Here is an 11,498-nt window from a genome sequence, read left to right on the forward strand (position 1 = left end):
AATGTTTTAAACATTTTTTTATTAAAAACATCCTTTCTGACATTGGAATTTTTGCTGAATAATGTTTTTTTCAGAATTCATCATGAAAATTGTATTACATTGTCCTTTTTGACATTGGAATTGTTGCTGATTTTTTTTTCAGAATTCATCATGAAAACTGTATTACAATTGTAGTCCCCTTACTAAAGGTGCCTCTGCTTATTTTCTGGGAAGACCCTGTGTGCGGCAATCTTTCCTCACAGACTACAATTCCCACAAGCCCTTGGGAAAAACAGGAAGGAAGTGACTCTTGTTTGGGAGAGCTGAGTATCTCCATTGTGTGGAGGAAGACTCAGCAGTCTGTGGACTTTTCTCTCTGTTTTTGGAGAAGAAAAGGGGCCAGGCTTCTGTGGAGGAGTTTTATCCTGTTCAGGAGCTGATATGTTGCAGCTACAGACTGGACAGTGAGCCTTTGGAACTGGGATCTAGCAGGCTGCTTCTGATTGCCCTGAAGGGGAGGCCCTTTGGCTGTACTTGTGGCTAGAAGCTACTCTGCATCCAGCAGGAGACTGTGAGTAACTGGGCATCTTTGGGAAAATGCTGCCTGGGACAGACCTTAGAGATATAGACTAACTCTGGGATCAAAGAGAGGCCAACCCTGCTGCAGAGCTTGGACCCACATACACACTACCTACCGAGAATCTCCATTACAGCTGCAGTTCTTCAAGCACGCCCATGCAAGCAAGAGTCTGGGACTCTGAGTCCAGGGGTGTGCACACTGGGGTGGGATAAATATTGGCAGCTAGATACGTTCTTTTTACTTCTGTGTACTTTGTTAATTGATGTTATTCACTGTTAATTTGTTAAATCCTGTTTCTTTAAGTTACGTAAAGGTTGTTCATCCTAATGCACTCTATTGTTAGTCTCGTTGTTCTGGAGTTAGATCCAGTTTATTGCTGGAATAAGTTTATTCCTGGAGGCTCCCAAGGCACACCAGTGTGTACAGGGCCAGCCAGGTGGAGGCACTTCCATTGTACATTCTTTATGAGCAAGGGACTGCACTAAGGGGGTGGATAGGTTTTCCCCAACCAAACAACATCACCACTGGGGTACTTAGGATCTCCTTTTATGTCAAGACCATCAGGCACCCAGGCACACCTGTGAGTGTGACCTGCTCCCGAGTAACCTGGGGAGGAAAAAGGGGGTTACACAATGTTGACTGAAAATTGACTGTTTTATATTTTCTGCTTATTGCAGCATGTAGGAATTGGGCAGTGTCTCTTTATGTGGCCTGCAAGCCCTCTAGTGGTGCTCACCCAGTTCTCTGTCTTTAGACACCAACCCGAGCAGCAGTACAGGCCTGAGAAGTTTTGAATAGTCATTAAATACAGTAATTTGGGCACCACATTTATTTCTATTGCTAGCACCCAGATTTAGGTTCTCTCCTGCTGTATCTCTCTATTTCTGCTCTAGGTCCGTGGGGGAAATGCCCACCCAGAGAGCTTAAGTGTTGTTGGCTTGTAAAACTAGTTACTTTGACATAAACATGCAGTCAGGGGAGCTGATAGATTCACCAGGCCTCTGGGGGTCAGGGGGCGTGGCCTTGGGCAGGAGGGGCGTGGCCTTGGGCAGAAGGGGCAGGGCTGGAGCAGTCAGCCATCAGCACTGCCCAAGCTGTGGCGTGCCCCACCCCCAGCACTGTCTGGAACACACTGCTGGTGTCTCTGCAGCACATTCTGTGGGACTCCAGCAAGGGCAGCATTTGGGAGCCCTGGGCCCCTTTAAAACTTCAAGCCTGGTGCACTTGCCCCCTTTGCCTTCCCTCCCATCAGTGGGCCTGGTGCTGTACATTGATTTTAGTGCCAGGTAAATGCAGAGGCCGAGATACCGATCTCAGTTACCCCGGCTAAACCCAGAGTCATTTCCTGCCAGCAATAGGGTTAGAGCTGGATTGTGATTTTGACTACCTCAATAAAAATGTGGGGTCACCTACTGCCTGCAATGGTGTCCTGGCTAAATCCTGATCTCATTGACACTAGGATAAATCCCATGTCACTAAAGGTGCATTTGCACAGCACTCTAAGCTTGTGTTATGCAAATTGTGCATCTTATTTCAATTCTATTTCAAAATAACACACTATATCCTTAACCTTCCTGGAACGAGGGTTACTGGGATGCCGACTAGCACACCTGTTATTTCAAAAAATATTTAAAAATAACAGGTGGCTTGATAACACATGGGGTAGCTATATCAGGATACCGGAGTTAAGATTGGATTCTGATCAGTTACGTTGATAGCTATTGTGGTCCCAAATCCCCAGGAAAATTTATATAGAAGGTACTTAGGCGCCTAAAGATTCTAGCGGGAGTCCCAAAACCATCTAAACACCTAATACCTGGGAACATTTGACAATTCCAGTAGATTCTAAAGAGGCAGGCAGGTACCTACTGGAATTGTCAAATGTTCCCAGGTATTAGGTGTTTAGATGGTTTTGGGACTCCCGCTAGGATCTTTAGGCACCTAAGTACCTTCTATATAAATTTTCCTGGGGATTTGGGACCACAATAGCTACTAACTTTCAATTAATTGTGTGTTTCTTGTGTTCTTTTTGCTGCAGGTACAAAGCAACCCTGGCTGAAAGTCTTCTGCTCCTAGAAATTCAGACAGCAAACAGGTTGGTGTCATGCTTTCCTCTCGGGTGACTGTCACCGCTCACTGTGTCCAAGCTCTGTTCTGCTCCAACTCATCCCTGAGTCTGAACTTGATGCATGAAAAACTAGGGAAATAGCCCTACAGTTGAATCTTGCTCTGTGCTGCAAACAGCTGCAACGAATGGCCCAGCTTTAACTGTTGCTGCTGAGCGGCCAAAAAAGCAGAACCCTGGTCCTGCAGTCAGAAGATGAGATTAGAACAGCGAGTGTGTGGTCACTTGTTGTTTGTTCCCAGACAAAGCAAAAGCCACAAAAATAGCAGGTCTCTTGCGTTAGGGAAATAGCAGAGTTGACTGTAAAGCACAAGTTCATTTTTTTCATGGGAAATTCAGAGAAATTGTCCTTTTTTTTCTAAGGGTGCATCTACATTGCACTCTTATCTCAAAATAAGCCAAGCAATTTGAGCTACCCAAGTTGTGTAGCTTATTTCGAGTTAATTTCAAAACAGCTTTTTTGTCCTTGCTTGCTCCAGGACATGGGTTCCCAAACTGGGGGGCATGAAGAAATTCCAGGGGTGGCAAGGCGACCCAGCCACACACCCCTTTGTCAATCCCACCCCAAGTTATGCTGCTATTTTTTGGGGAGGAGGGGCATGAGGGTTTCTCAAAAATCAAAAAGGGGGTGTGATGCCGAAAAGTTTGGGAACCACTGCTCCAGGGTGAGACTTTCCAGGCTGCAATAGTTATTAGCAACCAAGAGTGCTCAATGGGTCTGAGGATCAGGCTGCTACAGGTCCCTGTTGTCATAGTATCTCATCTCCTCTTTGGACGCCCAGTTAAGCGGCTGGATGTTTGTCTGTCTATAGCGGGCATCTCCTTTCTGATGGTTAGACTGTAGGCTCCTTGGGGCAGGGACTGTTTTTTTTTTGTTCTTTGTTTATACAGTGCCTGGTGTAATGGGGGCCTGCTATGCCTAACTGTAATACACCTGATAAATAATGTATGGTGCCTAGCAACAAGATTGTGTGTCCTAGTACAACCATACTACTCCTAAATATAACATACAGCAGCTAGCACTGTCCTTGTCTGGGGTGCATACGCACTACCGTACTAACCATATCTAATACATTATGTACAGTGTCTAGGGTGTTCAGGAGCAGAAATAATAATGTGTACAGCATTTCAGAGGCCATGTTAGTTTGTTTTAGCAAAACCAATGAGGCCCCTTAGGGTGTGTCTAGACTACACTGTTTTTTTGAAAAAACTACACTACCACCACGTTCTTTCGAAAGTACTTCGAAAGAATGCAGCAGTTTTATCGACAGTGGTAAACCTCATTTTATGAGGAATAACACTTTTTTAGACAGTGTTCTGTCGAAAAAAGGTGTATGTGCACGCGGTGGGGTTTTTTTTTGTTTTTGTTTTGTTTTGTTTTGTTTTTTAAACAGACCTACAGGGAAAAGCCCTGGTGGACAGTCCATCTGCAGGGAAAACCTCTATTGCTTCAGTCTGTAGCCATGTTTTAAAGGCCCAGACACCCTGGGCAGCCATTCTGGCAGGAAGCCAGCCACTGAGGAAGCCTCTGAGCATACGGCTCTCCCTGCCTCTCTGGCAAGTGGTCTTGGCACAACCCCAAGAATCCCAAGGACCTGCCAGGGAGCCTTCCCAGCTGCCTTCCAGGGAAAAGAGGAGAGCTCCAGCCTGGTCAGGGCCAGAACTGTGGGGAGAGGAGGAAGTGCTCCAGGCTCTGCGTACCCGTCACCGGAATCCTGAGATCTACACCCACATGGCCCAGGGGCTGGCCAAGAGAGGACACCACTCCAGGACCTTAGACCAAGTGTGGGTCGACGGAGGCATGTAGTCTAGACACACCCAGTATGTCTACACTGCCACCCTAGTTTGAACTAGGGTGGCTAAGGCTAATGTAGGCATTCGAAGTTGCAAATGAAGCCCGGGATTTAAATATCCCGGGCTTCATTTGCATCTTGCCGGGCGCCGCCATTTTTAAATCCCCGTTAGTGCAGACTCCGTGCCCGCAGCTACACGCGGCACGGAGTAGGTAGTTCGAATTAGGCTCTCTAATTCGAACTACCGGTACACCTTGTTCCACAAGGAGTAACAGTAGTTCGAATTAGAGAGCCTAATTCGAACTACCTACTCCGTGCCACATGTAGCTGCGGGCACGGAGTCCGCACTAACGGGGATTTAAAAATGGCGGCGCCCGGCAAGATGCAAATGAAGCCCGGGATATTTAAATCCCGGGCTTCATTTGCAACTTCAAATGCCTACATTAGCCACCCTAGTTCGAACTAGGATGGCAGTGTAGACATACTCATATATACCTACAAATATGGGAGTGTTACATTACTCTTTGGAGGTGCATTGTCAATGAGGCCAGTTCAATCAGGGTAGCTTTGTTTTTGTGTCTCTTCAGGGAGTTTCTAGGGTAGAGGGTGTGGTTTCTTTTCATATTCCTCAGTCGGGAGGAGAAGATCGTGGCCTGTAGGATGCAGTGTTAGAGATTACTGAGCATTTTTGAAAATCATTGCCCGTTTTCAGGGCTTAAATGTGCACTGAGTTATTGTGACAACATGGCCCCTATTGTGGGTGCTGAGTATGTGAAAATCTAGATGAGCCCAAAGTGAAAATCTGTCCCCATGTACCAGAGTTTGGGTACCCAAAACCAGAGGATTCTTGTGAAAATGCTGGCCTGACCTTTCTCTGTGGGTTTCCCTATCTATACAGTAACTCCTTGCTTAGTGTTGTAGGTAGGTTCCTGAAAATGCTACTTTAAGTGAATCCAATTTCTCCATAAGAATTAATCTAAACAGGAGAATGTTCCAGTGAAAATGCTTTCAGCAGACAAAAGTGAGTATATACAGATTCAGTATATGTTTTAAATAATTTAAACAAACAATTGAACACTGCACACAGCAGTGATGACTGGGTAGGCTGGTTGAGGTGGTGGAGTCAGAGGGTACAATATTTCCCAGGGAATGTCTTGTTGCTAAATGATGAGCCAGCCCTGAGCTGAGCCTCCAGGACTAGCACCTTGTTGTTAATGTCGCCTCACACTCTTCCAGGCAGCATGGACTGAGGCAGGAGGAAGGACACACAAAGACACATGGCAGTGCCCTGAAGAGACTGAACATCATTATGAGCCACACTATTCCGTTGCAGTGCACCGCTCTGTCCTCCATCCTCCAGATGGTGCATGCACAGTTGCACAATGCCAAGGGATGTGTGTGCGTGTGTGAGACACAGACATATACACTCTGTGGCTATGACTACACTGCCCGCATTTTGCTCAAAAAATATGCAAATGAGGCAGTGTGGAATATTGCTGTGCCTCATTTGCATAATTATGAGGCTTCATTTTTGTGCAAGAGCTGTTCTACATTTTTTTCAGGAAGAACAACTCTTGAGCAAGAGGGGGGTTTGCACAAAAACAGAGCTGTATAAATGGTTCCTTTTTGCACAAAGTCTCTTGTGCAAAAATGGAGCCCCATTAAATATGCAAATGAGGTGCAGTAATATTCCACATTTTGCCCCATTTGTATATTTTGTGTGCAAAACGGGGACAGTGTAGAGATAACCTGTGTGTGTGCATTTCAGAGAGAAGCAGAGATGAGCATTGCCCTTTTAAATACACTGACCCCACCTCAAGTACACTGCTCTTTTAAGTAGATCAGAAAATTTGGACTCAGGAAGCTGTAGCTGTGCTATCCTTCTCTGTGGTGGTGAGTTAGGAAGTGGGGGGACATCCTGACATCAGCACCCCATTCCCTGCCCCCCAGCACAGAAAACAGGAGGCTCCCAGCAGCATCTATGAAGCAGATGGCAGGAGCAGTGGGGGGAGGGGCAGCTAAACTGCAGCTGCCCAGGTGAATACCTTACAGGGAACTTAGGGAAGCTGACTGAGGTCTACTGTTTCCAAGTTCCCACAAGGACAAGCTGCTTTGCCAGAAAATCTTGTGTAAACAGGGTCTGAATCATGCTTCTATTACAACCAGCTGGAACAGGAAGGAAATTCTGGGTGTAGTTATATAAATACACTTCACTTATGTTGCTTAGGCCTGCTAGATATTCAACTGTTAGAAGGCATTTTGCCCCTGTTAGCCAATTTGGCTGTTGTGGGGTCACAAACTGTATTAACAGTAGATGCAGGAATGATAAGATATGACCACCAATGCTTGCAGTTACTGTGGGAACGCGGAAAAGTCAGACTGTGTTTAACTCAGTTCAAAGGAGAGACCCTGTCAGTGTAAACAGGGCTTGACAAACCCCGGCGAGAGCCACTCGCCAGCCCCGCACTGCGCATGCGCAAGATCGGCATTGTGCATGCGCGAAGTGCTGGTGAATGGGGCTCACAGAGCAACCGGCTGAAATCTGCTTGCCACAGGCGAGTAGATTCAGCGGTTTGTTGAGCCCTGAGTATAAATACACTTGGATGGACAGAGGCCGATCTTCAGCGCCCTATATTAAGCAGGGGGAAGGTGGCAAGTCGGTAGATTTTGTGCCTGCTAGGTGTGACCTGTAAGACTGGGTCAACATGTTTCTCCCTACTGTTTCAATAAGAGAGCTAAAGAAACAAAAGAAAGGACTATGCGGCACTTTAAAGACTAACAAAATGGTTTATTAGGGGATGAGCTTTTGTGGGCCAGACCCACTTCCTCAGATCAAATTCTTGAAGAGAATTGGCGTGACCATATGTGCCAAAGGATACAATGAAAAAAGGTGAACACATTATAAAACTAACCAATCAGATTTAGAACAGAAGGGGCGTGAGGGGGAGGGCCAGTATCTATGAGATAATGATACTAGGGGTGATAATTGGGGAAGTTCTCTGGGTAAGAGTTATCTGGGTAAGAACTTCCCCAATTATCACCCCTAGTATCATTATCTCATAGATACTGGCCCTCCCCCTCACGCCCCTTCTGTTCTAAATCTGATTGGTCAGTTTTATAATGTGTTCACCTTTTTTCATTGTATCCTTTGGCACATATGGTCACGCCAATTCTCTTCCAGGATTTGATCTGAGGAAGTGGGTCTGGCCCACAAAAGCTCATCACCTAATAAACCATCTTGTTAGTCTTTAAAATGCCACATAGTCCTTTCTTTTGTTTCAGCAAGATCAGACTAACACGGCTACATCTCTATTATGGAGTCTCTTTTGTGTGCAAATTTACTCCAGTGACTACTGGAATCTCTTGTGGTTGCACTGCTTTTGACTAAGAGCTGAAGTCACTAGGTTTGGCTGGAAGCCAAATCCACCACAAGCCAGCAGGGTGGCGAAGAAGATGTGTGAGCAAGGGGCCACGAATGGCCAGCTGAGCATGCCAGCGAGCGGATGGATGGCGAGTGACCAGTAGGGTAGGTGAGATGCCTCCTACCTCCCCACTGAGGAGGGGAGGTGAACTCTGCGGATCACCTCTGACCAAGGGCAGCGACTGAGTGGGATGCAGAGAAGGACTGGGCATGTGAAGGGACATTTACATTGCTGGATTTGAGAGCCTGAGAGGAAAAGGACACTGCCTAGCCTACTTGAGTTGGGACGTTTACTTGTGGTTTGGTTCTGAACTCTGTTTGTGGGGTTTTCCCAAGTTAATGGCATGTGACTTCTCTCCCTCTTTCATTAAAACTTTCTTTTCCACATTTAGACTGTGCTGTCGAGTGGGGAAGCATTGCCTCCCAGAGATGCCCAGGGGTATTGTGTGGATTTCCCAGGTTACTGGGAGGGGGTTTGAGTCAGTTCTATGTTGGATGGATGGAGAGGAACCCCTAGACATTGAACCTGGCCCTGGCTGCTGCTGGTGCTACCTGGCAGAAGGGTTACACTTGCAAGTAGTGGACAAAGTAGGTAAATCATGTTATAAGGGGATGTAAGCATGGGTGGGCTAGACTTCTCTGCCCTTCTCCAGTGACTAAAATCCCCCCTCAACTCCCATAGACAGCAGCTAGAAACCCAGAGTTCAGTCTCTCAGGAATATCAGCAAGGATTTCCCAGTGTCAGCCTCCCTACATTCAAGTCCCAAAAGAAACTAAAGACATTAATTTAATTAAATAATTGTATAAAATCTTATGATGAACAAATAATAATAATCTAAGTTTTATAATATAATCATTTTATAATCCACATTGTCTTCATGGTTACAACGAAAAAAATAAAGATATAATCAAAAATTAATTTGATCAGTTTCTACAATATAGAGTTAATACAAAGTATCTATATTATGAAAAGATTTAATACAAAGTTAAAAGATGTACAAAGTTCCTATATTACAAAAAGACTATTTAAATGTGTACAAATAAGATTTAAATGTTTGCATGTGATAGCAGACAGAGCAAAGTAAGTTACTAAGTAACATAAAAGAAAACACAACAGCTAAGCCTAATAAAAGTTGTTACAAGTCATAGTTTTTCATCCATGTTCTTATTTTGAGTAAAGTTCTTCTCAGACCAGAGCTGTTCTATTTTCAGACTTGGGTCCAGGCATTCTTCCCCCCGTCATTTGAGTTCTTTTGTTTCCAGGTGTTTTCATGTATTCTTTGGGGGTGGGGAGCAGTCTGTGAACCCAATTGTAGACCATCATTGTTTGCTTCTCATTTCTTATAATAGAATTTCCCGGAATGGGAAGTCTTTGTACAATTCTTCCCACCCCTGTGGAGAAGTATAAAATTCAAGATGGATATCAGCACCAGGTGGTACAGTCACATGTCTTTGTAGGACCATCAAAATCCAGGCTTACAGGAAAAAACAGAACTATTTACAGATCATTGTCTTGAGCACCACCAGGCCATTAGGTTCCTTGAGTGCTGCTAGTGGCTTTCATAAGCTCACCTAGGTTTATACTTTATATTTCTATCTTCAACTATAGTAATGATATAGGCACACAAATAGAATATACACATTCAGCAGGTTATTGGCTTTTCAATGATAAGTTACATGCCACATTTCACATAAATAATATTCATATTCAACAATATATTACCATAAAAATATGGAGGTGGAACATCACAGACCCAATCAAGGGAATCCAATGAGTCTGCTTCTCTGCTCAGACTAAACTGTGATTGGCCCAAGAGGACAGTGGAAAGGTGGCTGTAAGGGATCTGTATTCTCCATGACCTGGGGCCAACCTATTGCCAACTCAGACACTGGCACTGGGATGAAATAGGAATCTTCTGCAATGTTTGGAAGGCTCCTGTGTGCCTCAGTTTCTCGCTGTCTTGTGCATGGCTGTCTAGTGGAGAGTAATGGGTTAAGCGGGAGAAATGAGGTGTGTGTGACACCCTGCTGTGGGGGCAAGACTGAATGGATAATAAAGGAACTGGCAGGAACTGCCCCCATCTGAAAATGATAAGAAAAAATCTCCATTGACAAGAATATTCACAGCTAAGCGAGCAGGGATCCAGAGGAATGGGTTTCCCTTGCCAGTGCTGGGAAGGAGAGGAATGGCTCCATCCGAGAACAAAGGGAAGGGTGTCCAGCCGCGGGGGTTATGTGCTTCCCTCTGAAGAGATATTGGCTCTAACCCTAGCCTGAAAAGGAGCCAGAGCCAGACATGGAGCCCCGAGCAGCTCCGCTGGCTGGTGGCTCTGCTTTGGTCAGGTGGACTATGTTTTCGCCCTTCTTTCTCTGAGCTCACCTGAGGAATTCCAGTGCCATGACTCAGAAGAGTCACATGGCCAGCTCTGGTTTGACAAGGTGCCTGGAGGTCACTGCAAACACTTGCTGAGGGGCATCCATCCCTTAACACAAGTCTCTGTTTACAATAGCCTTAGGGTTGCTCTAACTTGCACTTCACAATCACATTGCGCTGCCTGTGAATTGTTTCCTTTTCTCTTGTGATACAGCAGGGCTAGGAAACAGCAGGAGAGTTATTAAACAGGGAGATATATAACCAACCCGCCAGGCCCTACTAAGGGAGATAGGGTGGAATGAAGAAATAGAGGCTATATCTAGACTACAACTTTTTTTTGGAAAAAGGTAGGTGTGACGGACCGGGCCAGGTCTGGGCACCACTGATGTGCTCAGGGCAAATTGCTCAAAACCAGGGCTCCTTACAGCCCCAAACGGGGGACCTTTCCCAGGTAGGCCACAAACCAGTCACACACGAGCACTCCAGCTGCCAGTCCGGCCAGCAGGAAGCCTTATGAGCAAAACCCCTCTGACATCCCAGTTCTCCCTGTGTCACAGTCAGCCCCGGGCCTGCACACAGGTCTCACCTACCCCAAATGGGTCTTTCCAGTCCCAAAGAACCAGCCACAGGTCCCTGGTCAGTTTGCACTTTGGATCTTACCCACAAGAGCATGCTGGACCAATCTTTTAGAATCTAAAATCTAAAGGTTTATTAATAAAAGAAGGAAAAGTATGAGAGTAAAGTTGTTAAGGAGAATGCATTACATGCACCAATCACCAAGTTCTTGATGCAAGCTCTCAGCAGAGATGTTATAAACTGCTAGCTTAAAAGTCTCTAGTGTACATCCTATCTTAGGACAGGTCAGCAATCCTTCACGGCTCTCTGTCCCACCCAAGGCTGCATCTGGGATCAGTAGCAGAACTGAAGACAAGATGGAGTCCACCTCATGGCACTTATATATCTTTCCTGGCATTCCCCCTAGCCAGAGCAGGTCACATGGTCAAATGACCTGTTTGTGTTTCACATGCTGGCAGCCATTATGCCCTGGCTGGTTTGCATGTTCCCAGATGCATTCCTCACATGGGTATTGGGCATTGTCCTTGGGGCTGTGCTAATTAGTAGTCATTCATTGGACAATCCTCCTTTACAAAAGGCAGTCCAGGCCAGTATCAGCACAGAGTCCATATGTATAACTTCACATACAGACATCACACAAGTACATGAGT

The 11,498-nt window shown here is 45.6% G+C and overlaps 1 long non-coding RNA gene across 3 annotated transcripts in view; it reads left to right on the top strand.

The window, feature by feature from the left end:
• The first annotated feature begins 302 nt into the window (after nt 1-302).
• Nucleotides 303-11,498, top strand: part of LOC142823374 (uncharacterized) — a 33,043-nt gene continuing 21,847 nt past the window's right edge. Inside the window, exons 1-3 of one of the 3 annotated variants that reach the window (XR_012898601.1) lie at nt 303-550; nt 2,598-2,654; nt 5,399-5,498. This is a non-coding gene — a long non-coding RNA (uncharacterized LOC142823374). Of the gene's footprint in view, nt 551-2,597; nt 2,655-5,398; nt 7,284-11,498 lie in introns of those variants that run through there. The other 2 variants (XR_012898600.1, XR_012898599.1) reach the window with 2 other exon arrangements.

The sequence above is a fragment of the Pelodiscus sinensis genome, chromosome 33 (assembly GCF_049634645.1).
Source record: "Pelodiscus sinensis isolate JC-2024 chromosome 33, ASM4963464v1, whole genome shotgun sequence".
Lineage (NCBI taxonomy): Eukaryota > Metazoa > Chordata > Testudines > Trionychidae > Pelodiscus > Pelodiscus sinensis.